Genomic DNA, 25,760 nt, shown 5'->3' on the forward strand with positions numbered 1-25,760 from the left:
ACTTAATGGGTTTAGGCTCAGGTCCAAACAAAATGACAATCAATACTCATCAGTCGGTAATGAGAATGCTTCAATAAATAACTCCTTAAAATACTCTAACATATACAAAGTAGAAATTATAGTATAATAAACTCTATCAGTTAAATTAATTAATTCATGGCCAATTATCCAATTATGTGACTCTGGTACTCTCATCCACTTCTCCACCTTGATTATTTTGAAGCAAACAAGATACTGTATGTTTTATTATGTAAATATTTCTATATCTGCTATCTTAAAGAGAAATTTTAAAAAATTATAACCATAACAATGTTATCATACCTTAAATGATTAACAGTAATTCTTTAAATATCCAGCCAGTGATTATATTTGCCCTGTTGTCTCTCTTTTTAAAAATTTTAAAATCCAGACAAATGAGCTCCAGAGATTCACTTGGTTGTTGTTTTTTTTAAAACGAGTATCATATGCCTTAGATGCCTGGGTGCCGTCCCTGCTTACTCCCGTTGTCCATGCATAATTTATAATCGCAGTCACATTCTTCTCTCAATGTCTCTTATTTGGATGACCAATTATACAGTTATCCTTTCTTAAGTATCTTTTAATCTGTAGATTCTGCTGTTTATTTTTATTTTCCCCTTAGAATGTATTTTGTTGAAGAAAGCAAGTCGACTCTCCTGTAAATTTTTTTGTAACCTGTATTTTGCCAATTGCATCCTTGTTTGTTGTTGAACATGTTATTTTGTCCTCTGCATTTCCTGTAAATTTATTGTCAGATATAGAAACATTGCTGGATTCAAGTTTGATTTTGGGGGAAGGAATATTTCCTGGATGGTATTCCATAGTTCCAACAAGTGGTTATCTCTTGTGATGTTTGCAGGTATTAATGATCATTCTCTAGACTCATTATTTCATAAAAGTGGTGAACTTCTGTCATACCTTCATAATTTTTGGTGGAATATTTCTTCAAAAGGAAATGTCCCCAGTAAACAATTAGATTCTCTGAGGTATAGTTTGTATAGGAAATGCAGTATAGTTGCCTGATGTTTCCCTTTATTTGCTGATTCTCAAAATGTTGAGTTGTTTCTTTAGTAATAACAAAAGGGACAATTAGGAACTCATGGACTTAAAATATTGAATGTGATTCAATTCATTCAATCATTCAATGAATTCATTGAATGATTCAATGAATTCATTCATTGAATGCATTCATTCAATGAATGAATTGAATGTGATTCAATTCATTCAATTCATTCAATTCCATGGTTCATGGAATGAACCATGGTTCATTCATGGTTATTATTCTTTTTGAAGCTCAAATTTTTCCATCTGTTGTCAATGGTTGATTCCTCTTGCTGTCTCCTCTGTACTTTCAACAGGAACACCATAATTTTTGATAGCTTGCTTGAATTCCAGTTTGGCTAGATATTCCATGTTCATTTTAGACCTGTCCTACCCTAGACAAGTTATCAGCCAATTAATTTCTCTATAGAGCCCATATTCCCTTTTCTTTTGGGAGGCGGGGTACAGAAGGAGGCAATGGCATTAGAGAATATGGTCTAGGCATTAGTGATGCTCATTGATATGGAGTGGTCTTTTCAGGAGACAGAGACAGGAAATATGTTTGTTTTATGAAAGATTATATACAATATATGCTTATTCTGGTACATTCAGGAATATAGGTTTTTAGTTGCCCTCATTAATCTTATTTCTGTAACTCCTTTGTACACAGAAAATCCAAACTGGCTGTGACATCAACAGCCATTTACATTAATTCACAATAATCTCAAGACAGTCTCAGAATAATGATAGCTACCCTATCACCAAGAATTATCAAATAGTTTCAGATATTTTTGTCAATTCCCCCTTTAAGATATATTGTACAAGGGAGTTATATTCAAATTACGGTATTTTAACTTCTCTTTAAAAAAAACTTTCTTACCATGTGTTATGTAAGCACTCATTATACTAATATTAATTGGTTTCTTTTTTTAATTTTTTTAAGGATTACATTTTAAACTAAAATTTGCTTTTTTATATAAAATATTTACATGTTTCAAATCAAATGTACTGAAGAAAATAAACATAAAGCTCAGTTTCTTTCCTGGTAACTTCCAAACTGTGCGCTTGAATTCCCTCCCTCCTGTGTAACCATTTTTTAAAAATAGTTTGGTTCACCTTTCAAATTATATATCAATTCAATATAGACATATATATAAATGTAATATACATAAATATATAAATTCTATATACATATAAATTAATGTCTGTATATGAATTTCTTAAATATATGGGAAGTGGTAGCATATTTTACACACTTTATATGCCTTTTTAATTATAAGTATCTTGAAGATAACTTCATACATTGTATATAAAAATGCACATCCTTCCTTTTCAGATTTGCCTGGTATCCATTAAATGATTGCATCGTGGCTTGTTCAACATTCTCTGATTGATGAATATTTGTAGTTTTCTTGGTCTTCTGTTGAAGTACCAAAAAAGATAACTTTATGCATATTAATGATATTACTGGAAAGGCAATTCAAAACTACTTTGAGCAAAAAAGATGACGATACTTACACAGAGAGTTTTGTACTAATTCTATGGTCTCTCAAAATTAAGGATTATTTTTCCTCTGTTAAGAGGCTATATTCCAGTTATTTTTACTGCATTGACTAAGAAACTCTTGACATGCTGAGTCAGAGACCACCTGAGTTACTTTACATATTAAATGCTTTGTCAAATACTGTCTAGTTATTACTCACGCTGTGTCCAGTTCTCTGAATGAAGGAAGGGGCAGCTGACCACTGTAATGATACTTCACCCTGGATTTTTGTTGTTGAATACCGGATGTCTGGTGGGTTGTGTCCCAAAGCCAGTACCCCACTGGGAGTACCACATGGTATTTATAATCACTTTAATTACTTTCTGCAAAATAGAAACTGTGGGCTGATTATGAAATTTAGTCACAAATTTCTCTCACATTCTTTAGAAACAAAGGAAAAATGTCATTTTTGGTTTGTTCCTAATTTGTAAGTGAAGAAAACATATACAAATGTGAGAAATTGCATTCTTTTCAAACAAAGGGACTTTAAGCAGGGATTTGCAGGTATTTCTTTTTTGACCTCAAAAAAGATAGATCTTGGCTATGTTCTATAATGGGACGCCAGAATGTAGCAGATCTTACAAACAATGGTTCTAGTCTAATAGTCACATTTCTTTTTGCAAAGAGAAACAATTTCACATGGTCTAGTTAAGTTCTCAGGCCAGATTTGAAGACTTTTTTTCAGTCTTACATAATACAAAGAAAAATATAGTTGTTTTGAGTTCAAACTTAATCAAACTTGTGTTTTATAAAACCTCAACTGCTTCAGACTTTTCAGAAGTACCAACTGGGAAATATTCCACGAACTTTTGGGTTAGGGAGGCTGGATTTACATGTCTAAAATATAGTTGAAAAAGTATACATTTATTTATTATTTTCATCTCATTTAATTGGGTCACAATGAATATTTATTGTATGAAATTAATTTTTAGTAATAGTATTCCAATATAGATCATTTATTATAAAGGAAATAAAATTTTAATTCCAATTACTATGCTAGTTTTTTGACCATTTTCTAGAATATAATCTAAAAACGATCTGGAAGTTATCCTCTAGCAATGGTCCTATGAACACATATTTTATTTTCTTTAATATTATAAGAATATTGTTTATTTCATCAAAAATATCTTTTGGTGGAGGAAAGTTGAGAATAAATTATTTTTCCTTTTTCTATGAGATATATTCTTCTTTTATATTATGCATGTAGTAAAATTGAGAATAAATTATTTTTCCTTTTTCTATGAGATATATTCTTCTTTTATATTATGCATGTAGTGATTTGTATTACTAGAAGGATTTCTCCTTTAAGTTTTGATTGTTAAAGCTGTGGAACAATTCTAGTCATGCATGTATAATTCACATATCTAAACATTTTTATGTGCTCATCATTGTTTTATCTTTCTCATAAGATATAATTTATATTATCTGGTTAACTGATATATCAACATACTTTTTATTACTGAAAGAGATATTACCATCATGTCATTATTATTAATAATGGGAAGAATAATAACTATACTTGTTTCCAAGATCACTCTTTATCAACAATGTCAAAAAACCAATCAACTTATTTTTAAACATTTATATATTAAAATATAGTCTATTTGTCTTGTCACCAGCTTGTCAACTTAATCAAAGATTCTTCTTCATTAGAAGTTTACAAATAAGAAAAAACACACTTTTTCTCTTTTATTTATTGAAGTTTTTCAGCATATGTAATCAAAGGTTTTTTTTTTTTTGGAGGTTGTCAGCAGGAAAAGATAATTTAGTGGGCAGATGATGACTTCATAACCTGCAATTATACACATAAATAAATTAGAACAAAATTAAGTAGTATTAATCTTAATGCATATTGTAAAATTGAAACATTAGTAGAATAAGTCAATTAGTTGGTTGAAAACCAGTGATGTTAGATTTACTAAGACGTGCTTTAGAAATTGTGACCATAGAGTGATATGCTAAATGCCACCTCCTAACCCTACAAGTATATCTCACACTTCATTTGACCACAAAACAGTTGAAAGAACCTTTGGATCCAACCAGTAGTTGCAATCAGAGGCAATTAATGATCCATAAAAAGGGGTCAATCTTCATGTATAGCTTACCTTACTGATTTTTTCAGAACAGTAGCCCAGATTGAACAAATTAAAATAGAACAAAGTACTACATGAAAATGTTTCATATATACAGATTTTAAAACCTTACAGAAATAAGAAAAACAATCTCATATGAAGAAGGTCTTCCAACTCCAGAAAAAGAGTGCAGTCCTTTTTCTTGATTCCCCTAAAATACTAAAGATTATAATACATGATTCTCAGCAAGTTATCTATTTGGTTGTAAACTAGCATGAAATTTGTAGAGTCACTTGCTAATCCTTGTAAATTATCTCATATATTCTTATTCACCTTTATACTAAATTTTTTTATATATAGTAATATAACATACTTCTGAATTTCATATTTTACTTACATACAATGAATACTTAATGATAAAAATGGACCTAATTGTCCCATATGAGACTTAGACTACTATTAGTTGTGTATTTGGGTTCTTTGTTTATCATATTTTACAGTCGAATTGTTGTAACAAATACCTATTTTAGAAATCCTGATTTTTAGATCCCCCAAAGTTAGTAGAATGTATGTATGATAATTTTAAACCTTTCTGGAATTTCTAACTTGGTCATGAGGGTAAACAACCAATATAATTACAACAGTTCTATACCCATACAACCATTCTGTTTTTCACTTTCAGTATAGTATTCAATAAATTACATGAGAATTCAACATTTTATTATAAAATAGGCTTTGTGTTAGATGATTTTGCCCAATTGTAAGCTAATTTAAGGATTCTGAGCATGTTTACGGCCGACTAGGCTAAGCTATGATGTTCAGTAGGTTAGGTATATTAAATGCATTTTCAGTTTACAACTTCTCAGTTCACAATGGATTTATTGGACGTAACCCTATTGTAAGTGGAGGAAGATCAGTATATATTTACTAGTTCATTAATTTAGCTGTAACATCTTCTATTAATTACAGTTTTTTCAACAAAATATTGTAGACACCTTTGCAACAATTTTGTTTTCTGAACCTATGTTTTTCTCAGTCCACAAAATAGCATTAGTGTAACTATTTACAGCTATTCTTCAAACATGTTTCAAGTCGTCTATTGTAGGAATCAATGTTGACATTTTCAATTGTTGTTGGTAAGAAAAATTTCATTTTATATCCAAATCTATAAATTCTACTTCTGAAAGTCACTAGAAAAACTAATGGTGGGAATGTAAATTTATACAACCACTATGGAGAACAGTATGGAGGTTCCTTAAAAAACTAAAAATAAAACTACCATATGACCCAGCAATCCCACTACTGGGCATATACCCTGAGAAAACCATAATTCAAAAAGAGTCATGTACCACAGTGTTCATTGCAGCACCATTTACAGTAGCCAGGACATGGAAGCAACCTAAGTGTTCATCGACAGATGAATGGATAAAGAAGATGTGGCACATATATACAATGGAATATTACTCAGCCATAAAAAGAAATGAAATTGACTTATTTGTAGTGAGGTGCATGGACCTAGAGACAGTCATACAGAGTGAAGTAAGTCAGAAAGAGAAAAACAAATACTGTATGCTAACACATATATATGGAATCTAAAAAAAAAAAAAAGGTCATGAAGAACCTAGGGGCAGGACAGGAATAAAGATGCAGACGTAGAGAATGGACCTGAGAACACGGGGAGGGGGAAGGGTAAGATGGGTTGAAGTGAGAGAGTGGCATGGACATATATACACTACCAAATGTAAAATAATTAGCTAGTGGGAAACAGCCACATAGCACAGGGAGATGATCTCACTGCTTTGTGTCCACCTAGAGGGGTGGGTTAGGGAGGATTGGAGGGAGACTCAAGAGGGAGAGGATATGGGGATATATGTATATGTATAGCTGATTCACTTTGTTGTACAACAGAAACTAACACAACATTGTGAAGCAATTATACTCCAATAAAGATGTATTAAAAAATAAATGTATTGTTTTCCACAAATCTTGTTTCTGAATATAGCTTTTATATAAGCAGACTTTGGAGCTCTCTATTTTACAATGATTATTATGAGTGTGATAAAGTTTTTTGATCTAGGAAGTGTTTAGGCATTCTGAATGTCCAGTTTCTTTCTAGTCAAGGAAATAAATCAAAAGGTTATAACACAAAAAATTGTTCTAGACTTATAGTAATGTGAAAAAAATTAAACACTTGTGGATTCTTTCTGCGTGAACTCTGCTGTTCATGGTTCAGTCTATTTTTTAAACACCTCCTTTCACAGAGGATGCATCCTCTAAATGTATTTGCTTTATGATTGCCCATTGAAAATCCAGTAAAGTTTAAGGATGATATAGTTTTCTTTACTCTCTTTACTTTGTTTTGACTATCTCTTTCCTTGCAGTGTCTCTCTTCATACTTTTCATGTAGCATTCCCAAACTCTAATGAACTTACTTGCTTGTGTATGTTGTTCACTATTAGAAAACATATCAAAGAGATCTGTGCATCTTATTTATTACTTTGTTCCAATTATCTTGCATATTCCCTGATACAGTATAGTCAGCTAAGAAATGTTAAAATAAGGACTTCACTACAGAAATATTTGGTGAAAAGCTGACTTCGGGCACTGATATATCCAGATGTGCACAGTTTGGTCCTCTGTAAACATCTCTGGCATTTGCTTTCTCCTGCGTTAGTAGCTTTACCCGGAAGCAGGTCCCACTCCTTGTTTCAGCAGAACCACCACCAGCAGCTTCAGGCCCGATTCCTACTAACTCAGCATCTTCAGCAGGAGGACAGATTTCATCTCCCAGAACTTTCCACTAAAGCCTTGGCATATCCCTTGAAGAGCCTTGTTTTAGTTACATGCCCATATCTGTAGTAAATTAGGTGGAGTTAGTAGAAAGGGAAATATACAGCCTGGCCAAGGCATCAGTGTGCCTCTAGCACTGCATGGTAGGGTAGGGGCAAGGGCAGCCCCACCTCAAGTGCCAAATTAGAAAGAGCGGAGGGTTTGATTTCCCAAAGGGAAAAGGTGATACTTCACTGACCAGAACAAGAGATGATCGCTACAAGATCTTAAGGCATTAGAAAATAGCCTGTAATAATCAGCATGAAAAACTCATATTTCTCTATAGTCCAACTATAATTAACTTAGATAATACTAACATTAACTTAATAAGTTCTATCATGTTAAGTGACAACCATTTGCCATTTGTTTTTATTCTTTAAAAATTTGTAGTGTCCCTCAAAATATCTGTTGCTGTGTATATTTCATTGAATCATTTTTTTTATTTTCATTTTAACAAGTGAGTTATAAAAAGGTGTTTATACTTTGGACATGTGGTACAGAGTTAAAGATATATTTGTGGTCATATAGTAAAAATATATGCACAAGAGTTCCATTAAGAAAAATGAAATGTAGCAAAGGAATTTTTCCTTCTCTTTGATATAAATGTATACACATCTATACATAGAAAGAGAGAGAAAAGGAGGAGACATTGAGAGAGTAAAAGATACACATGCACATGGACATGCACACACACACACAAAATATACCCATGAAAATGTCTTGCTTTATTTCTGACTGGGTACATAAAAATTCAAAATAAGAAAAGTATCATAGAATTCCTGGGCTAAAATGTATGTAAGAATAAATATTACAATCACAAGTTATTCTAAAACAGGCAAAATTGTTACAAGTCAATTGTAAAAATGCATGAGACAAAAGAAATACATATGGAGGGATTTTAATTTAAGAAAGAGTGACATTCTTTGCAGCTAAGAGGCTATTTTAAAGAAGTATCGAACCAAAATAAGAAACTAGAAAATAATAAAGGTAAAGTTGATTATTGAAAATAGTAGAACTGACTTTTTCAAAACCTGAATTGATTTTCTCTTTAGGCCGTATAGACTACTTTAGAATTCACACAAGTAAGTTAATTTAACAAATGTTTTCAAATTATCTAGATCTCTACTCGCAATATTGACCACTAGTCTATCTCCATTGAAAACTTTTCTGACCTGACATCCACAAATGCCCTTTCCCCCAAAATGTTTAATTTAGAATGACTTTACATTTCTCCTTACTTAAAGACATATATTAACATTTATTTCTTTTTTTTATGATCCTTTTAATGTGTTGTCGGATATTGTTTGCTAGTATTTTGTTGAGGATTTTTGCATCTATATTCATCAGTGATATTGGTGTGTAATTTTCTTTTATTGTAGTATCTTTGGTTTTGGTATCAGGGTGACAGTGGCCTTGTAGAATGAGTTGGGGAGTGTTCCTTCCTCTGCAGTTTTTTGGAAGAGTTTGAGAGGTTGGATGTTAGCTCTTCTCTAAAGGTTTGATAGAGTTCGCCTGTGAAGCCTTACGGTCCTGGACTTTTGTTTGTTGGAAGATTTTTAATCACAATTTCAATTTCATTACTTGTGATTGGTCTGTTCATATTTTCTGTTTCTTCCTGGTTCAGTCTTGGAAGGTTATACTTTTCTAAAACTTTGTCCATTTCTTCAAGGTTGTCCATTTTATTGGCAAAGAGTTGCTTGTAGTAGTCTCTTATGATGCTTTGTATTTCTTCTGTGTCCATTGTAACTTCTCCATTTTCATTTCTAATTTTGTTGATTTGAGTCCTCTCCCTCCTTTCTTGATGAGTCTGGCTAAAGGTTTATCAATTTTGTTTATCTTCTCAGAAAACTGAGTTTTAGCTTTATTGATCTTTGCTTTTGTTTTCTTTGTTTCTATTTCATTTATTCCTGCTCTGCTCTTTGTGATTTCTTTCCTTCTACTAACTTTGGGTTTTGTTTGTTCTTCTTTCTCTAGTTTCTTTAGGTGTAAGTTTAGATTGTTTGAGATTTTTCTTGTTTCTTGAGGTAGTATTGTATTGCTATAAACTTCCTTCTTAGAACTGGTTTTGTTGTATCCCACAGGTTTTGGATCATCATGTTTTCATTGTCATTTGTCTCTAGGTATTTTTTGATTTCCTCTTTGATTTCTTCAGTGATCTCTTGGTTATTTAGTAATGTATTGTTTAGCCTCCATGTGTTTGTGTTTTTTATGTGTTTTTCCCTGTAATTTATTTGTAATCTTATATATTGTGGTCAGAAAAGATGCTTGATATGATTTCAATTTTCTTAAATTTACTGAGGCTTGAGTTGTGATCCAAGATATGATCTATTCTGGAGAATGTTCCATGTGTACTTGAGAAGAAAGTGTAATCTGCTGTTTTTGGATGGAATGTCCTATAAATATCAATTAAATCTATCTGGTCTGTTGTGTCATTTAAAGCTTGTGTTTCTGTATTAATTTTCTGTCTGGATGATCTGTCCATTGGTGTAAGTGAGGTGTTAAAGTCCCCCACTATTATTGTGTTACTGTTGATTTCCTCTTTTATAGCTGTTAGCATTTGTCTTATGTTTTTAGGTGCTCCTATGTTGGGTGCATATATATTTATAACTGTTATATCTTCTTCTTGGATTGGTCCCTTAATCATTATGTAGTGTCCTTCTTTGTCTCTTGTAACATTCTTTATTTTAAAGTCTATTTCATCTGATATGAGTATTGGTACTCCAGCATCCTTTTGATTTCTATTTGAATGGAATATCTTTTTGCATCCCCTTACTTTCAGTCTGTGTGTGTCCCTGGGTCTGACATTGGTCTCTTGTAGACAACATATATATGGGTCTTGTTTTTGTATCCATTCAGCCAGTCTGTGTCTTTTGGATGGAGCATTTAATCCATTTACATTTAAAGTAATTATCCATATGTGTGTTCCTATTACCATTTTCTTAAGTGTTTTGAATTTGCTTTTGTAGGTCCTTTCCTTCTCTTGTGTTTCCCACTTAGAGAAGTTCCTTTAGCATTTATTGTAGAGCTGTTTTGGTGGTGCTGAATTCACTTAGCTTTTGCTTGTCTGTAAAGCTTTTGATTTCTCTGTCAAATCTGAATGAGATCCTTGCTAGGTAGAGTAGTCTTGGTTTTAGGTTCTTCCCTTTCATCACTTTAAATATATTGTGCCACTCCCTTCTGGCTTGTAGAGATTCTGCTGAGAAATCAGCTGTTAACCTTATGGGAGTTCCCTTGCATGTTATTTGTCATTTTTCCCTTATTGCTTTTAATAATTTTTCTCTGTCTTTAATTTTTGTTTGATTACTATGTTTCTTGGTGTGTTTCTCCTTGGGTTTATCCTGCCTGGGACTCGGCACTTCCTGAATTTGAGTGGCTATTTCCTTTCCCATGTTAGGGAAGTTTTCGACTATAATCTCTTCAAATATTTTCTTGGGTCCTTTCTCTCTTCTCCTTCTGGGACGCCTATAATGCGAATGTAGTTGCATTTAATATTGTCCCAGAGGTCTTTTAATATTGTTCCATAGCAGTGAATTCCACCATTCTGTCCTCCAGGTCAGTTATACATTCTTCTTCCTCAGTTATTCTGCTACTGAATCCTTCTAGTGTATTTTTCATTTTAGTTATTGTACTGTTCATCTCTGTTTATTTGTTCTTCCATTCTTCTAGGTGTTTGTTCTTTAATTCTTCTAGGTGTTTGTTAAACATTTCTTGCATCCTTTGATCTTTGCCTCCATTTTCTTTCTGAGGTCCTGGATCATCTTCACTATCATTATTCTGAGTTCTTTTTCTGGAAGGTTGCCTATCTTCACTTCATTTAATTGTTTTTCTGGGTTTTATCTTGCTCCTTCATCTGGTACATAGCTGTCTGCCTTTTCATTTTATTTATCTTTCTGTGAATGTGGTTTTCATTCCACAGGCTGCAGGACTGTAGTTCTTCTTGGTTCTACTGTCTAACATTTATTTCTTTTAAAACTCACCATCTTGTGACTTTTTTCTATTAACGGATAACAAACCCCTCCTTCTACCACTACACCACCTGGATACGTGTCCACTGTAGCACTCATTACTTTTTTTACAAAGATTGTTTCCATGTCTCTCTTCTCTTTGTTCTATAAATCCTTCAGAGCTCAAGTTGTTTTTCACTATTTTGTGCCTGTGTGTTGCCTAGAATATAGGAAGTGCTTTATTTGTGTTTGCTGAATAAATGATGAGAGAGAGAGAGTTTTGTGAAAGAGGAGGGAGTGGAAGGGAGGAGAGAAAGGTCTTGCACAGATGTACTTGCACATCAGTGTGTCTAACTATATAATTTAGCAGATGGGGAAAATGGTCTGTTTATTCAGGATAATACCCTTAAATCCAAGATGTACTTTTCTTCTTTGGTTATTTTAGGACTCTGTTGGAACCTTAATAAATCCTCAAAAACTCCTTAAGCCCCATCTAAATTGTGATTATTTTCCTTTCTAAGGAGGTTTTAAAAACAATACCTTAATTGTGCAGTGTTCTGTTTGATTTGTATCTTCAATATTAACTGTTAATAAGCAATGAACCAAAGTCAGGAATTTTTACTGATTAGCAATAAATGATTTTTACAAATGTTATCATAACTGGGCTTTGTTGAAGTTGCTACAGTGAATTTAAATGAGGAACAAAGGATGTTTTAATTGATCAGTGTCTCCTTTCCTGCTAAGCCAATCAATCATTTGTCTCTTGAAACCACAAAACATTCCAATAAATATCAAGGAAGACCCGGTAGTAGGTTATTTCATAAACAGGAAGACATAGACAAGGCTTGATGTGTTCTACCCAACTTTGGCAGGAAGTTTAAAGTACAGCTTGAAAGGTATAGAAAGACCTTGCCCAAGGCTACAGATACAAATGATTGGCTTTGTGGAGAAATTCTTTTTAATCAGTAGATAATACAACAAGATGGTAAAATTCTTGATTGTTCAGCAGTTTGACAAAGCATTCCTGTAGGTTATTCTATTTGCAAATCGTAAAAATGTCTTTCTAACTTCCTCCTGGCACTTGCCTCATTTATTTAACCCCTGTAATACTATGGGAAGTGCATCCTTCACTAAAATAGATTAAATTGCAAATTTCTGAAGTGTTTTTTTTCCCCAATTGAGGATACTAATAAATAAGAAGACAGCAGAATTCTAATTTCAGTTATTATCAGTATGTCCTATTTTTAAATGTTGGGTTCCAAGGCATCAACTTCCCTTACAATTTTTTTGTGAAAATATTTGTGTAGAGTATAGACAGAAAAAAGGTTTTATAATAAAAACACAAACAGGGATATTGCATCTCTGAAAGATGCTCTTATGAATTGGTTTTAATATTGTCCTGTCAAGCTTCAGTGCGGTAGCTTCATTTAGCCAGGAAAGTATTTCTAAAATATACAGGAATTTTGTGATATAAGCACATATGATTTGTATATTTTGCACAAGATTAAGAAAAATAAAGGGTGAAACTAATGCCAATTTTAATAATCAAATATTTTGTCAAACGAATCTTTATCAGATGTTTCTTTTAGCAGATTTTATAGAGGAATCACTACATTTTTCAGTCAACTATGAAATTGAATCATGATCTTTCAGTCATGTTACTGGATTTTTAGATAGCCTTCTCAATTTCACAAATAGTAAAACATAGGTGACATATTAATATCTGATATGATTTTCTGGGAATGCTGATTTAACTTGGTATAGAAAGTGGAAACAAAATTATTTTCTGTGTAGCCCTTGTACTTCAGTTTCAACACACCCTTAATTTTATTAGCCCTGGGATTAAGAAAAATGAAATAAAACAAAGAAGTATAATCCCAGCAAATGTAACTCACAGAAGTATTTAAGTGAGAAAACATAGGAGCAAGAAGGAAAATTAAGTGAAATAAACTTTTTGCCCAAAAGAGGAAACAGTTGATGACAGAAATATGTTTAAAAAAATATACACAAAAGGGGGTACAAAATTAAAATGAGGAAGTATATCAAAAACTCATTTTAATATGATATGATTAAGCAGTAGAAATTATCCTTAGCTAATATCTTAGTTGCGGCTATCTTTTTTATTCAAATCCACTTGTCCGTTTTCTCAGTTTTGTATCCATTAAATCAGAATAGAAATTATGGAATTCAGGTATTTGAAATGTGTCTATATTAATCAGCATTTTTTTGTATTTTGCATTTCAAATATATGTACACATAAAATGTTCTAATTAGCAGAAAAAACAACTTTGGCCAAAATTTTATATTTGTGCAATGAAAGCATCCTTTGACACAAGTTGGCTAAGATGTCTCCAGCCTGTGCACATAACCAAGCAAATCTGGGGCATTTAGAGGGTGAATAACAGCCCAGAGGGGCTGGGAGGGCTGGGTTGTAGAAATCACAGAGAGGAGCCAGGGGTTAGGCTGGAGTGGTAAGCAAACAACCAATAGTGCAGGTCTTTGTAGACCTTCATCTTTTAAGCTACGGTAATTTACTAGAGAGATTTAAAGAGGACAGCAACAAGATAACAGATGGCATATTTTAGGATACCGACTGCAGTGTAGAAAATACATTGAGGTTGGGATAAAAAAATGGAATAAGAGAGCCCAGATAGAAATCTATTATATGTGCTTAGATGAGAGATTGTGATACCTTAGAATAAGGCAGTAGCAGAAGACTGATTTGAGAAATGCTAAAGGGATAATACTGCAAGAACACTTTGGTCCTCTACAGCTCTACAGCTACAGTATCTGTGGATTGAGGTGTACTTGATAGTTCTAATCGCTTCATACCTTAAAGACTTATTTTTGTGTGCTCATATTAAAACTTAATAAAATAGAGACTTCCTCTTTAAGAATCAACGCACATTCCTTAGTCTTTGGTTATGCAGGGAATCCCTACTTGTTCTGACCACTAAGACATTGCTTCTAGTTTTCAGATCTGAGTTTATGTTGAACCTTTTTTTCCCCCTTGCTTCAATTAGAAGGTTTAAACTGAGACTCAGTGCCTTCGTTTGCCCCTCCTTTATGATACGGATGTCTGAACACCAAACGAGCAAAGTATGTTTATGTTTTCTGCCTGGTGTGTGCCTGTAATAATTACCAAGCAAATGAAACCAAGTGCTTTAATTGTTCATAAAGTGGTTTCAGAGCTAGACTTAATTCACTTGTGTTAAAGCAATAACTAGTAAAGAAATTGTCTCACTACTGAGGAAGAATGTTGATAAAGTTATTGAAAGACCCTAGCATTCTTCAAGATTGTAATGCACAGAATAGATATTACCAGATGTTTTAGTTTCTCCAGACAGGCAACTTTGTTGCCAGGAAAGGAGTGCATTTTGAGAAAGAAGTAGCTACACACCATAAGGAATCTATATAATTTATAACTATTATTACATTCTAACTTCACTGCAAATCTATGAAGAGGTTTTGATATTTTACTCACATTTGAAACCTAAGAAAACTGAGTCACAGGAAATTTAAATAATATTTTTGATGGCCTGGAGTTAATTTGGACAGTAAAAGGGGAAGAACTTTCCAGAAAGCTAGTTGGCATAATGTAATAAAGCCATTAAATTTTCATAAAGAGATCTCTAAACCTACCTCAAGAATTCATATCAATGCTATAGAATGATCTTAGAGACATAATTTCCTTATGTTAATTTTCTTTATCAAAATGGCATGCTCTTCTACTTTAAGACCTGCTTCAGTACCACTTCTCTATACTTCTTATTTGCTGACATATAAAAATTATGTAATTCTCTTAAGATTTATGTATATATTGAGTGAACCATTTATGTTCATTGTAGAATAATCAAGAAGTTCATGTAGCAAAAAAGACAAAATGCACCCATAATGTCAGTACTCCAAAATAACCTTATGGAGTATATTTATGTAGTATTTTTACACATATACATATAAATGTTCAGTGTTTTTTGTTTTAGAAATGGGATTATGTAATAGATACCAGTTTATAGCGTAGTTTTTCCTCCAATATACAAAGAAATACAAATATTTAATATGTACATTTTGATAAGTTTGGACATATGCAATAACCAGTGATACCATCACCAGGATCAAGAGAACAGACATAGCCAACGCTTCTCAAAGTTTCCCCTGTATCTTTTTGGGTTTTTTTAATCTTGTTTTGTTTTCTGTTTTTTTACTATGGTGACTTTTAAAAGAGTAAAATACAGGTATGTTTTCAGTGTGATAAAATTTTTTTTCGTTAATAAATTTGAAATCTGAGTCACCTATATTTTCATACTTACTAGGAAGTTTTATTCCACCTTGAAAATCAGAATGAGACATAAGGGCAGTCTTTTGAACTGTGTTATAATCTTATTTTCTTTTAAAAAATTCTCTAAAGATGTTTTCTTGCAATTAACTTATTCAAGTTTGCTAATGAAGTTAAACATCGTTTTTATATTTATTAATTATTTGCATTTTACCAGGTTCTGTTTGGCTCCTGCTGTTACTTCTAGAAGACTTAGGATGGGTGGAGGGAGAAGAGAGATGGAAAATAAAATAAGATTTTGAAATGTGATAAGAGGAATAGAGTGGGGAGAACAGGAGCAGGGGCAGCAACTCTAATTCTCAGACCTTCCTTGGCTGACTTCCTTCCCCTCGGCTAGATTCCATCACTACCCTCTATTTTAGAGCTTCACTCCTTTTAACTCTAAGTTAGTTTATTTTGACCAGGATCTCATTCCCTAGTAATCCTTCCTAGAGACTCCAGTAGACAAAGGGTCATTCCGGACCACGGAGCTTTCTTATTTGGTCTGGAATGTTGCTGAAATGATAACCATATCTCACTTTTAAGTAAAATATCACTGTGAATACTATATTTAATCATTGTTGGTAGCAACTCCTGGAAAATAGAGCATTGTACTTTACTTATATACTGCAATTACAAGCATACCTCATTTTATTGTGCTTCTCTTCATTGTGCTTCACAGATACTGTGTTTTTTGCAAGTTGAAAATTTGTGGCAAACCTGTATCGAGCAAATCTATTGGTGCCATTTCCCAACAGCATTATTTTTAAATTAAGGTATGTGCATTGATTTTTTTAGATATAATACTATTGAAGAGACAACAGTATAGTGTAACTATAACTTTTATAAGCCCTGGGAAACCAAAAAATTTGTATTACTTGCTTTATTATGATATTCACTTTCCTGTGGTGGTCTGAAAGTGAACCCACAATATCTTTTAGGTATGCCTGTACTACTTCATTACTTGTAAAATATTTTAATTGTTGGTGATAGACATTCAAAAACTACATTTCATCCACAAATGTTAAATATTCAGAATTGTCTATGAGTGAGACAATATTTCTGGGCTTCTAAGAATATTCAGATCCCTAGAAAGTGATACACAAGAGGATTAATTCTCTAGGTTCTCCCATAGTGCCTATAAAATACAAGTCTACTTTGGAGAGACATGCTCACCAACTTTCTAAGTATGAACTTGGTTTTCCTAAGAGGGGTGTACTGACTCTGGGACATGTGCATCTCAGTATAAATTAATGACGTTATATCCTTCCACTTTGTAAAGAAGACATTATTTGCATTTCAGCAGCTAAAGACTACCCTCTAAATGCAAGGCAAAAATCCTATTAATCTAGTGTGCAATTTGTACGTAGTAGTTACACAAATTATTTTGAATGGTTAAGACTGGTTTCCTAAATCAAGTTATCTGTGGACTCTCTCCCCATACCCACATTCATTACTATAAATAAATTAAATTTTGTTGTTACAAATCTTAACTGGGGTTTAGAAGGAAATATTGATACATTGTTTCCTCTCTGATTATACCTGATGGTTTCTATTTGAAATACAGTTGACCCTTGAACAACAAAGGTATTAGGGCTGCTGACCCTCAGCACAGTTGAAATCCAAGTTTAAGTTTATAGTCAGCCCTGGCTCTCTGATTCCTCTGTATCTTTGGTTGAACATCTAAAGATCATGTAGTAGTGTGGCATTTACTGTTTAAAAAAAACAACAAAACTTATAAGTGGACCTGTGTATTTCAAACCTGTGTTGTTCAAGGGTCAACTCTATAACATGTTATCTGAAAATTTGTGAGAGAGGAATTCCAATCATAAAACATGCCATTTTTATAATCTAAAGATTTTACCAGAAAAAAAGAAATTTCAATTGATATTTGAATTTTCTGCTGACTTCTTTTCTTAGATGTTTATATTTTACACTTGAAGAATAATCTTCAAAATATTTGATTGTTAGAATACAACAGTTCAAAGGCATTAGATAAAAATGCCTGTTGGTGGGATTTCCCTGGTGCGCAGTGGTTGAGAGTCCACCTGCCGATGCAGGGGACACGGGTTCGTGCCCCGGTCTGGGAAGATCCCACATGCCACGGAGCGGCTAGGCCCGTGAGCCATGGCCACTGACCCTACGTGTCCGGAGCCTGTGCTCCGCAACGGGAGAGGCCACAACAGTGAGAGGCCCGCGTACCGCAAAAAAAAAAAAAATGCCTGTTGGTGGAAGCCATACTTTCAGTCTGTTCTTAACACCCCAACATTTCGGTAGCTGTCTTCTGGCTACTCATTATTAGACTGAAAAGCTACAGTTATTTAATTTACTTTTGTGTAATATAGTCTCTCAACCTTCCATTTCCAGTGCCTCTTTGCATATGATATATATATTTTTAACATCTTTATTGGAGTACAATTCCTTTACAATGGTGTGTTAGTTTCTGCTTTATAACAAAGTGAATCAGCTATGCATATTCATATATCCCCATATATCCTCCCTCTTGCATCTCCCTCACTCCCACACTCCTTATCCCACCCCTGCTAGGTGGTCACAAAGCACCGATCTGATCTCCCTGTACTATGTGGCTGCTTCCCACTAGCTATCTGTTTTACATTTGATAGTGTATATAGCTCCATGCCGCTCTCTCACTTCATCCCAGCTTATGCTTCCCCCTCGCTGTGTCCTCAAGTCCATTCTCTACATCTACATCTTTATTCCTGTCCTGCCACTATGTTCTTCAGAAACTTTTTTTTTTTTTTTAGATTCCATATATATGTGTTAGCATGCAGTATTTCTTTTTCTCTTTCTGACTTACTTCACCCTGTATGACTGTCTCTAGGTCCATCCATCTCACTACAAATAACACAATTTCAATTCTTTTTATGGCTGAGTACTATTCCATTGTATATATGTGCCAGATACTCTTTATGTGTTAATCTGTCAATGGACACTTAGGTTGCTTTCATGTCCTGGCTATTGTAAATAGTGCTGCAATGAACATTGTGGTACATGACTCTTTTTGAATTATGGTTTTCTCAGGGTATATGTCCAGTAGTGGGATTTCTGGGTCATACGGTAGTTCTATTTTTAGTGTTTTAAGGAACCTCCATACTGTTCTCTATAATGACTGTATCAATTTACATTCCCACCAACAGTGCAAGAGGGTTCCTGTTTCTCCACACCCTCTCCAGCATTTATTTTTTGTAGATTTTTTGATGATGGCCATTCTGACTGTTGTGAGGTGTTACCTCATTGTACTTTTGATTCGCCTTTTTCTAATGATTAGTAATGTTGAATATCTTTTCATATGTTTGTTGGCAATCTGTATATCTTCTTTGGAGAAATGTCTATGTAGCTCTTCTGCCCATTTTTGGATTGGGTTGTTTGTTTTTTGATATTGAGCTGCATAAGCTGCTGGTAAATTTTGGAGATTAATCCTTTGTCAGTTGCTTCATTTGCAAATATTTTCTCCATTCTGCAGGTTGTCTTTTCATCTCCTTTATGGTTTCCTTTGCTGTGCAAAAGTTTTTGTTTCATTAGGTCCCATTTGTTTACTTTTGTTTTTATTTCCATTTCTCTAGGAGGGGGGTCAAAAAGCAACTTGCTCTGATTTATGTCATACAGTGTTCTGCCTATGTTTTCCCCTAAGAGTTGTATAGTGTCTGCCCTTACATTTATGTCTTTAATCTATTTTGAGTTTATTTTTGTGTATGGTGTTAGGGAGTGTTCTAATTTCATTCATTTACATCTAGCTGTCCAATTTTCCCAGCACCACTTATTGAAGAGGCTGTCATTCTCCATTGTATATTTTTGCCTCCTTTATGAAAGATAAGGTGACCATATGTGCATGGGTTTATCTCGGGGCTTTCTATCCTGTCCATTGACCTATATTTCTATTTTTGTGCCAGTACCATACTGTCTTGATTGCTGTAGCTTTGTAGTATAGTCTGAAGTCTGGGAGCCTGTTTCCTCCAGCTCCATTTTTCTTTCTCAAGATTGCTTTGGCTATTCGGGCTCTTTTGTGTTTCCATACATATTGTGAAATTTTTTTGTTCTAGTTCTGTGAAAAATGTCATTGGTAGTTTGATAGGGATTGCATTGAATCTTTGGTTGCTTTGAGTAGTATAGTCATTTTCACAATGTTGATTCTTCCAATCCAAGAACATGGTATATCTCTCCATCTGTTTGTATCATATTTAATTACTTTCATCAGTATCTTCTAGCTTTCTGCATACAGACTTTTGTCTCCTTAAGTAGGCTTATTCGTAGGTATTTTATTCTTTTTGTTGCAGTGGTAAAAGGGAGTGTTCCCTTGATTTCTCTTTCAGATTTTTCATCATTAGTGTATAGGAATGTAAGAGATTTCTGTGCATTAACTTTGCATCCTGCTACTTTACCAAATTCATTGATTAGGTCTATTAGTTTTCTGCTTGAATCTTTAGGATTCTCTATATAGTATCATGTCTTCTGCAAACAGTGACAGCTTTACTTCTTTTCCGATTTCGATTCCTTTTATTTCTTTTTCTTCTCTGATTGCTGTGGCTAACACTTCCAAAACTATGTTGAATAATAGTGGTGAGAGTGGACAACTTTGTCTTGTTCCTGATCTTAGAGGAAATGGTTTCAGTTTTTCACCATTGAGAACAATGTTGGCTGTGGGTTTGTCATATATGTCCTTTATTATGTTGAGGTAAGTTCCATCTATGTCTACTTTCTGGAGGGTTTTTATCATAAATGGGTGTTGAATTTTGATGAAAGCTTTTTCAGCATCTGTTGAGATGATCATGTGGTTTTTCTCCTTCAATTTGTTAATATGGTTTATCACATTCCTTGATTTGCGTGTATTGAAGAATCCTTGCATTCCTGGGATAAACCCCACTTGATCATGGTGTATGATACTTTTCATGTGCTGTTGGATTCTGTTCGTGAGTATTTTGTTGAACATTTTTGTATCTATGTTCACTAGTGATACTGGCCTGTAGTTTTCTTTCATAGTGACAACTTTGTCTGGTTTTGGTATCAGGGAGATGGTGGCATTGTAGAGTGAGTTTGGGAGTTTTCCTCCCTCTGCTATATTTTGGAGGAGTTTGAGAAGGATAGGTGTTAGCTCTTCTCTAAATGTTTGATAGAATTCACCTGTGAAGCTATCTGGTGTTTGGTTTTTGTTTGTTGGAAAATTTTTAATCACACTTTCAATTTCAGTGCTTTTGATTGGTCTGTTTATATTTTCTATTCCTTCCTCATTCAGTCATGGAAGGTTGTGTGTTTCTAAGAATTTGTCCATTTCTTCCAGGTTGCCCATTTTATTGGCAGATAGTTGCTTGTAGTAATCTCTCATGATCCTTTGTATTTCTGCAGTGTCAGTTGTTACTTCTCCTTTTTCATTTCTAATTCTATTGATTTGAGTCTTCTTCTTTTTTTTCCTGATGAGTCTGGCTAATGGTTTATCAATTTTGTTTATCTTCTCAAAGAACCAGCTTTTAGTTTTATTGATCTTTGCTATGGTTCCCTTCATTTCTTTTTCATTTATTTCTCTTCTAATCTTTATGATTTCTTTCCTTCTGCTAACTTTGGGTTTTTTTTTCTTCTTCATTCTCTAGTTACTTTATGTGTAAATTTAGGTTGTTGATTTGAGATGTTTCCTGTTTCTTGAGGTAGGATTGTATTGCTATAATCTTCCCTCTTAGAACTGCACTTCCTGCATCCCATAGGTTTTGTGTCTTCCTGTTTTCATTATCATTTGTTTCTAGGTAGTTTTTGATTTCCTCTTTGATTTCTTCAGTGATCTCCTGGTTATTTAGTAGTGTATGTTCAGCCTCCATGAGTTTGTATTTTTTACAGATTTTTTCCTGTAATTGATATCTAGTCTCATTGCATTGTGGTCAGAAAAGATACTTGATATGATTTCAATTTTCTGAAATTTACCAAGGTTTGATTTTTGACCGAAGATATGATCTATCCTGGAGAATATTCCATGAGCACTTGAGAAGAAAGTGTATTGTGTTGTTTTTGGATGGCATGCCCTATAAATGTGAATTAAGTCCATCTTGTTTAATGTATCATTTAAAGCTTGTGTTTCCTTATTTATTTTCATTTTGGATGATCTGTACATTGGTGAAAGTGAGGTGTTAAAGTCCCCTACTATTATTCTGTTCCTGTCGATTTCCCCCTTTTATGGCTGTTAGCATTTTCTTTATGTGTTGAGTTGCTCCTATTTTGGGAGCATAAACATTTACAATAGTTGTATCTTCTTCTTGGATTGATCCCTTGATCATTATGTAGTGTCCCTCTTTGTTTCATGTAAGAGTCTTTAAGTCTATCTTGTCTGATATGAGAATTACTACTCCAGCTTTCTGTTGATTTCCATTTGCATGGAATATCTTTTTGCATCCCCTCACTTTCAGTATGTATGTGTCCCTAGGTCTAAAGTGTGTCTCTTGTACACAGCATATATACGGGTCTTGTTCTTGTATCCATTCACCAGTCTATGTCTTTTGGTTAGAGTATTTAATCCATTTATAATTAAGGTAGTTATCGGTTTGTATGTTCCTACTACCAGTTTCTTAATTGTTTTGGGTTTGTTATTGTAGTTCTTTTCCTTCTGTTGTGTTTCCTACCTAAAGAAATTCCTTTAGCATTTATTGTAGAGCTGGTTTCGTGGTGCTGAATTCTCTTAGCTTTTGCTTGTCTGAAAAAGATTTAATTTTGCCATTGAATCTGAATGAGATCCTTGCTGGGTAGAGTAATCTTGGTTGTAAGTTTTCCCCTTTCATAACTTTAAATATGTCCTGCCACTCCCTTCTGGCTTGCAGAGTTTCTGCTGAAAAATCAGCTGTTAACCTTATGGGGATTCCCTTGTATGTTATTTGTTGTCTTTCCCTTGCTGCTTTTAATATTTCTTCTTTGTATTTAATTTTTGTTAGTTTGATGTGTCTTGGCATGTTTCTCCTTGGATTTATCCTGTGTGGGACTCTCTGTGCTTCCTGGACTTGACTATTTCCTTTCCCATATTAGGGAAGTTTTCAACTATAATCTCTTCAAATATTTTCTCAGTCCATTTCTTTTTCTATTCTTCTTTTGGGACCCTTGTAATTCGAATGTTGTTGTGTTTAATGTTGTCCCAGAGGTCTCTGAGACTGTCCTCAATTCTCTTCATTCTTTTATCTTTATTCTGCTGTGCAGTAGCTTTTTCCACTATTTTATCTTCAAGGTCACTTATCCCTTCTTCTGCCTCAGTTATTCTGCTATTGATTCCTTCTAGAGAATTTTTAATTTCATTTATTGTGTTGTTCATTATTGTTTGTTTGCTCTTTTTTTCTAGGTCCTTGTTAAACGTTTCTTGTATTTTCCCCATTCTATTGCCATGATTTTGGATCATCTTTACTATCATTACTCTGAATTCTTTCTCAAGTAGACTGCCTATTTCCTCTTCATTTGTTTGGTCTGGTGGTTTTTTACCTTGCTCCTTCATCTGCTGTGTGTTTCTCTGTCTTCTCATTTTGCTTAACTTACTGCGTTTGGGGTCTCCTTTTCGTAGGCTGCAGCTTCGTAGTTCCTGTTGTTTTTGGGGTCTGCCCCCAATGGCTAAGGTTGGTTCAGTGGGTTGTGTAGGCTTCCTGGTGGAGGGGACTAGTGCCTGTGTTCTGATGGATGAGACTGGATATTGTCTTTCTGTTGAGCAGGTCCCCGTCCAGTGGTGTCTGTGACCTTATTATGATTTTAAGTGTCCTTTCTGCTACTGGGTCATGTTGTGTTCCTGTCTTGCTAGTGGTTTGGCATATTGTGTCCACACCTGTAGCTTGCTGGTCATTGAGTAGAGCTGGGTCTTGGCGTTGACATGGAGTTCTCTGGGAGATTTTTGCCTTTTGATGTTATGTGGAGTTGGGAGGTCTCTGGTAGACCAATGTCCTGAACTTGGCTCTCCCACCTCAGAGGCACTGGTCTGACACCTGGCCGGAGCACCAAGATCCTGTCATCCACACGGCTCAGAATAAAGGGAGAAAGAAAGAAAGAAAAAAGAAAGAAAATAAAATAAAGTTATTAAAATAAAAAATTATTATTAAAAATTTTTTAAACTAATAAGTAATAAAAAAAGAAATAAAGAAACAAGAGAGCAACCAAACCAAAAAACAAATCCATCAATGATAAAAGCACTAAAACCTGTACTAAAAAAAAAAAAATACAGGAACACACAACCCTAGGATAAATGTAAAGGCAAAGCTATAGAGACAAAATTACACAAAAAATCATACAGATACACACTCAGAAAAAGAGTAAAAGGAAAAAATACATATATCGATATATTAAAAAAAAAAGGAGAGCAACAAAATCAATAATCTACCAATGAGGGTAAACTCTAAATACTAAAGTAAGATAAACATAAAACCAGAAACAAATTAGATGCAGAAATCAAACCCCAAGTCTACAGTTGCTCCAAAAGTCCACTGCCTCAATTTTGGGATGATTCATTTTCTGTTGAGGTATTCCACAGATGCAGGGTACACCAAGTTGATTGTGGAGATTTAATCCGCTGCTCCTGAGACTGCTGGGAGAGATTTCCCTTTCTCTTCTTTGTTTGTACAGTTCCTGGGGTTCAGCTTTGGAGCTGACCCCACCTCTGCATGTCAGTCAACTGAGGGCCTCTGTTCCCCGCCCAGAGTGGAGGGGGTTAAAGTCGCGGCTGATAGTGGGCTCTGGCTCACTTAGGTTGGCGGGGAGGGAGGGGTACGGAATGCAGGGCTGAGCCTGTGGCGGCAGAGGCCGGTAGGACACTGCAGCAGCCTGAGGCACACGGTGTATTCTCCTGGGGAAGGTGTCCCTGGATCACGGGACCCTGGAAGTGGCGGGCTGCACAGGCTCCTGGCAGGGGAGGTGTGGACAGTGACCTGGGCTTGCACACAGGCTTCTTAGTGGCCGTAGCAGCAGCCTTAGTGTTTCGTGGCCATCTCTGGTGTCTGCGCTGATAGCCGCGTCTCACGCCCGTCTCTGAAGCTCATTTAGGTGGTGCTCTGAATCCCCTCTCCTTGCGCACCCTGAAACAATTGTCTCTTGCCTCTTAGGCAGGTCCAAACTTTGTCCTGGACTTCCTCCAGGCTAGCTGTGGCACACTAGCCCCCTTCAGGCTGTGTTCACGCAGCCAACCCCAGTCCTCTCCCTGGGTTCTGACCTCCGAAGGCCGAGCCTCAGCTCCCAGCCCCCACCTGCCCTGGCGGGTGAGCAGACAAGCCTCTCGGGCTGGTGAGTGCTGGTCGGCACCGATCCTCTGTGCGGGAATCTCTGTGCTTTGCCCTCTGCACCCCTGTGGCTGTGCTTTCCTCTGTGGCTCCAAAGCCTGCCCCTCACTCACCCCCTGACTCCACCAGTGAAGGGGTTTCCTACTGTGTGGAAACCTTTCCTCCTCCACAGCTCCCTCCCTGAGGGGCAGGTCCTGTCGCTATTCTTTAGTCTGTTTTTTTCTTTTGCCCTACCCAGGTACCTGGTGAGTTTCTTGCCTTTTGGGAGGTCTGAGGTCTTCTGCCAGTGTTCAGTAGGTGTTCTGTAGGGGTTGTTCCACATGGAGATGTATTTTTGATGTGTTCGTGGGGAGGAAGGTGATCTCCACATCTTACTCCTCTGCCATCTTGAAGGTCTTAACCTGTATATGATATTTTTATATGTTTTGTTTAATGACTTTTTTTACAAGCTGTATTTTGCCTTTTATTTTAATGACCTAAAAAACTCTCAAACTTTGTTTTTAATTTGCTCTCAAAAATATTCAAAGTAGAATTTGCATTTACCACTTCACTGTGTTCGTAATAATCAGCAGAATGAAATGGTAAGTACAAGGAAATTTATCTTTTATGGTTGGACAAACCCATCAATAGGAACAAAAAAAGGTTGCCTCTCTCTCTTTTTTTAATAAGTTGAAAAAGCATCTGTCTTACTCTAAACAATATACTTCACCAACCATGTAAGAATTTATTTCCATTGTCCTGATTTACTTAGTTGAAAAATGG

This window comes from Grampus griseus, assembly GCF_964374135.1.
Source record: "Grampus griseus genome assembly, chromosome: 21".
Lineage (NCBI taxonomy): Eukaryota > Metazoa > Chordata > Mammalia > Artiodactyla > Delphinidae > Grampus > Grampus griseus.